Raw genomic sequence first — 5,984 nt, forward strand, 5'->3', positions numbered from 1 at the left:
ATTTTACTTATAAATGGACTGAGTTTTTCTGCCTGTTAACATTGCATTCACTCTGTGGTTAAAGTTGTTAAAATTTTAATAACTTTCTTAAAATATTCTGGATTTCTACCAAACTTTGAAGCTTGTTTATGATCAAAAGCTAGTATCTAGAAGGAAATTTTGTAAAAATTTATTTCCTGTTTTTCTGTATATTACTTATAAATGAACTTAGTTTTTCTTCCAGTTAACATTACATACAGTCTGCAGTTAAAGTTTTTAAATCATTTATTAGATTCATAAACCATCCTGGATTTTTAAAAAACTTGGACAGAAGCATTTTACAATCAAAAGAAAGTATCTAGAGGAAAGTTTGTAATAATTTTTTCCCCATTTTTGTTGAGTCTGCGACTAACAGCAAAAGTAGGCGAGACACTGGGTTCCGCGGAACCCTTACAAATTTTGTTATTTAAGAATTTAAACATAACTAAATATATATTGCTATACATGTACAGTTTTTAAAGGCAGTGCTTTAATGCCTTTCTAGTTGCCGTGTTAATATTTCTTTCCGCGATATCCAACTTATCTACGTGGGGGGTCATTTAGCTCCAAGTAGATCCGGAAAATGTTGATTCTCTCCTCTTCTTATTGTGGTATAAAATGTTTTTTGTCTCATTTCATTTACATTGGGAAATAGAGAAACGATCATTGTGTTTTGTTAGTTTTAAAAACTTTTGATATATTTGTATTTTACATTATAAGCAGTCAACCGATTGACAAACTAGAATTATTTGAATTCCGTGTGGAAAGAGGTCGGGTTAATTTCGAGTGTTATCTGCAATCTAGATGTTTATAAATCATTTCAGTCATTGATATACTAATTAAAGGTCGACTGAACATGAATTATATTATACAATTTAAAGCGCATTTCTGTTTATGCACGCGAACCCGTCTAACGTTATTGTTATTTCGCAGTTATATTAAGTAGCAAATTATCGTTCCTGAATAGGTGGCGCCGTGGTAGCCGATCCTGTACTTCAACTTCCGGTTTCTGCACTGTGCAACTATTACAGTTGCATTTTTAATTAACGATGCCAAGTACTTGTTGTTGTGTACCTGGATGTCATTTAAGAGGAGGACATGCATTTCCAAATGACTTAAAAAGAAGGAAAAGTTGGATCAACGCCATGGCCCATACGCAGATTGGACGAGAACACGATGAAATCGTGGAGTCCATCTCAATCAGCTGTTGTTTGCAAGGCACATTTTACTGAAAAAGACTACGTGCAGGAAACTATTCATGGTAAAACTCTATTTTCTTTTTAAAATATATAGTTATATATGTAATCGCCATGCGAATAAACCAAAGTCAGTTTACAACCGCAATTATCGTTTTAGAATAAAAGGGGGTGGTTAATTCAAGACGTCATAATTTTTTGGATTACGATTTACGAGATTTTTTGGTGCTTGCTACAATTAAAATGATTTCTTACAAGAGGTATATCATACTGAGAATTATTTTAGCAGTAATTATGCTTATGTAGTAATGACAGGAATGCATAAGCTATGCCTCATAGACTTTCTTGAAAAATATCAATGACAATGTTAACAGGAACAAAACAATGACATGCTCTCATCTATATTATAGTTATTTAGGTACAAACAATGTATGTTTGTTGCATACGTCTCTCATTGTTAGTCCTTTGGATTTACATAACATACATTTTGATGTACATTGAATCAGGCTAACGTAGTTTTATCCAGATTGTAATGAATAAATCTAGTTAATATTTTGCCAGGTTACGAGTACAAAGGAATTATAGTTATCTCGTACCATTGTAACTCGTACCACTAAACAAAAACTCGTTCCAATGCAAACTCGTACCACGGTAAATTCATACCATTGTAAACTCGTACCAAGTTATTTAAATGCATTCAAATGGTGTTTAATGATGAATATATACTTTAATTTCACTCAATACCTCTTAAGTCTGTAAAATGTATATAATTTGAAATTACAATAACCAATTTGTAGCTAATTTTCCTTGTCTAATTGGATAGAGAAAACCGTGGCAGATTGGCTTTGTTGTCTCCCTTGAATACTCTTTTTTAAACTTTTACTGACAACTATTTGATTTAATTTTTAATCATTCCAAATCAGTAACATTGAATAGATTTGGGTATTTTTCTATTGTTTCTAAAAGGAATTTTATTTAATGAAAGAATTTATTGATTGTGTTTTAAACATGTTAAAGGTTTAAAATTGTTTATGACCAACAGTTAGAAAGTATGAAATTTATTTTTATACAATATTCAGCACATTTCAGCAGAATATGACCATGCTTATATGATTATACAAGTTGATTAGTTAAAGATAAAAAAAAACAAATTGATTAGTTAATAATCAACCAATAATCACACAATCAAAGGAATTTAATATATTTATTAGCATGGTAATTAAGAAATTACATTTGTATTTTTGTCTAAGTTTTCATTAAAATCTAGTATAAAATTCAAGTAATTCAACTTTTTTTATTTAGTTTACCAAAAAAAAAATCATAAAACTTTCGTATTTTTGAATATATTTTTAATGCTACGAGTTTGCAGTGGTACGAGTTCTGATTGGTACGACTTCCCAGTGGTACGAGTTTACGTGGTACGAGTTTACAATGGTACGAGTTAACTTGCTTCTGTACAAAGTATGCATTGCTAATGGAAGTTCATTTAATTATCAAAAAACTAATGTTTTATAACCTTTTTCAGGGCACAAACCCACCATACAGAGACTTAAGTCTACTGCCAATCCCAGCCTATTTTCCTGGACCAAGCAAGAGACTGAATCGTCCGCAAAAAGAAAAATCAGGGCAGTTTCCTGTGAAAACAAAAGAACTAAACTTGATCAATATTGTAGTAGAAATCTAGAGGAAAGTTTTGATTGTAAAGTTGGTTTTCCTGAAGAAGTAATTCATACTGCAGACAGGATTTATGACTGTCCACCACCAACTGCGAACTAATGTTGAGCTTCACAGATGGAATTACGCAAACACCATCAATGCCTATATTTTCAGCAGAGAATTTTGAAATGAAGACACGTGACACAGCCATGCATTTTTATACCGGTTTAGAGTTGTATACTAAATTTTTATTTGTTTTGACCACACTTGGTCCAACAGCACATTGTTTGAGATACATATATTTTCAAATTGATAGGGTGTCATTTGAAAATCAGTTTTTTTATGACTTTGATGAAATTGATGCATTATACAACCAACTTTGAACTGTCTAGATTCTAGATTGAAACTAGTGTTAAGAATATTGTGTAAACATGGATTGTTTTTATGTCTAAACAGTGGCGTGAGGCTAACACTTGGCCATTTAGTGGTTTAGTCAGGTATTTTTCGCCATCCAACTTAGAATTAAAGTTTCCTACAACTTGGATTATTATTGACAGCACAGAATATCCCGTGATAAAACCTAAAGCTCCTAGAGCTCAGGCAACCTTTTCATCATATAAAAACAGAAACACTGAAAATACTTGTATGTTCGACACCTGGTGGTTTAGTCAACTATGTCTCTAATGCATATGTTGGTTGTACCAGTGACTGTGAAATAGTTGAAAGATGTAGAATAGTTCAATTATGTGATCCAGGTGACAGTGTGATGGCAGACAAAGGTTTAAATGTGCAAGATTTGTTTGCTCACTTTTTTCAAAAAAAGAAACAGAATTAGTTCCAAAAGTCTTATACGGGATAGAAAAGTCTCCAATTAACACGTGCACATAGAGCTAATTATTGGACTTGGCAAAACATACAAAATTCTAATAAATCCTATGAATGGAACTGAAACAAAACTTTCATCTGAAATAACATTTAGTTGTTTTATGTTGTGTAATTTTAGAACTTGTATTGTGTCAAAGGATGCATAAATAAAAGTGACGCAATGAAGTTTGTTCTGATATATATATATAAATATTATTTACAATTACATGCACATGTAAATTGTAATGCATATAAAAATAAGGAGATGTGGTATGATATTCAGTGAGTTTATCGAACCAAAGTGCATAAGAAATGGGTTAAGCAGTTACAGTTGATACTGTCACCATACAATCTCCAACAATTAGAAAAACTTGTACCATGTAAAAAATTTCATAGATCTTACAACTAAGTTTTGTTGTCTCACCTTGACTTTGGTGAATTGTTTATATCTGTTGATGTAAATATAAAAAAGAAGATGTGGTATGATTGCCAATGAGACAACTCTCCACAAGAGACCAAATGACACAGAAATTAACAGCTATAGGTCACAGTAAGGCCTTCAACAATGAGCAAAGCACATACCGCACAGTGAGTTATGAAAGGACCCGAAATGACAATGTAAAACAATTCAAACAAGAAAACTAACGGCCTAATTTATGTACAAAAAATGAACGAATAACAAATATGCAACACATAAACAAACAACAACCACTGAATTACAGGCTCCTGACTTGGGACAGGCACATACATGTACATACAGAATGTGGCGGGGTTAAACATGTTCGCGGGATCCCAACCCACCCCCTAACCTGGGACAGTGGTGTAACAGTACAATATAAGAGCGAACTATAAAAATCAGTTGAAAGAGGCTTAACTCATCAGATGGATAAATACAAATACAAGTGGACCTGGCCGGGTAGTTGTACATCCAAACAACAAAAAGACACTAAGTACAGATCTGAGAGTACTCGCATTTACTGACAGCTAGTTCAAAGCCACAAACAACTGATAAAAAAATCTTGCATCTAAGACTAAATTATCAATCCGTAAGCTCCCTTTAGAATTTTATAAATTTTAGATTTTACATTTCTGAGTTATGGGGTTTTATTCATTAAAAAGGGGGGGATTTTCCAGTTTTTGGACAACAACTCAAAAATGCTTTAAGCAGTTCGCATGAAACTTTGGTGAATTATTTATAGCTATTGATGTACAATGTAATCTCCCTATTGATTTTCATAAATTTCAAATATGACATTGAGAAGAAATTGAACTTTATTTGTTTATAGTCTGGCAACAGATATATTAAGTATTGCGCAACAGCACAGTGTATTGCACAACAGCAAGAAATCTTTAATTGAATATAAATTCAATTCATATAACCGATTTCAAGTTCTTTGACTACATTTATTCAGAAACTATAATATGTCAAATATTTAATTACAATCCAAATTCAGACCTGTATCAAGCTTGAATATTGTGTCCATTTTTGCCCCAACTGTTCAGGGTTGGACCTCTGTGGGTGTATCCAGCTGCGCTCAGCGAATCAGTTTATTACTTAATTAAGAACTCCTTTTTGTCGAGCCTGCGACTTTTGTCGCAGAAAGCTTGACATAGGGATAGTGATCCGGCGGCGGCGTTAGCTAACTTCTTAAAAGCTTTATATTTTAGAAGGTGGAAGGTCTGGATGCTTCATACTTTGTATATGGATGCCTCATGTTACGAAGTTTCCGTCAGTCACATGTCCAATGTCCTTGACCTCATTTTCATGGTTCAGTGACTACTTGAAAAAAAAGTTAAGATTTTTTGTAATGTTGAATTCTCTCTTATTATAAGTAATAGGATAACTATATTTGGTATGTGCATACCTTGCAAGGTCCTCATGCCCGTCAGACAGTTTTCACTTGACCTCGACCTCATTTCATGGATCAGTGAACAAGGTTAAGTTTTGGTGGTCAAGTCCATATCTCAGATACTATAAGCAATAGGTCTAGTATATTCGGTGTATAGAAGGACTGTAAGGTGTACATGTCCAACTGGCAGGTGTCATCTGATCTTGACCTCATTTTCATGGTTCAGTGGTTATAGTTAAGTTTTTGTGTTTTGGTCTGTTTTTCTTATACTGTATGCAATAGGTCTACTATATTTGGTGTATGGAATGATTGTAAGGTGTACATGTCTAGCTGGCAGGTGTCATCTGACCTTGACCTCATTTTCACGGTTCAGTGGTCAAAGTTAAGTTTTTGAGTTTTG

The 5,984-nt window shown here is 33.1% G+C and overlaps 1 long non-coding RNA gene across 1 annotated transcript; it reads left to right on the forward strand.

The window, feature by feature from the left end:
* The first annotated feature begins 496 nt into the window (after positions 1-496).
* On the forward strand, positions 497-3,920 carry LOC127699783 (uncharacterized). The gene is made up of 2 exons (XR_007981210.1): positions 497-1,279; positions 2,740-3,920. It is a non-coding gene; the product is annotated as an uncharacterized LOC127699783 (long non-coding RNA).
* Positions 3,921-5,984: the final 2,064 nt, after the last annotated feature.

This window comes from Mytilus californianus, unplaced genomic scaffold, assembly GCF_021869535.1.
Source record: "Mytilus californianus isolate M0D057914Y unplaced genomic scaffold, xbMytCali1.0.p SCAF_40, whole genome shotgun sequence".
Taxonomy (NCBI): domain Eukaryota; kingdom Metazoa; phylum Mollusca; class Bivalvia; order Mytilida; family Mytilidae; genus Mytilus; species Mytilus californianus.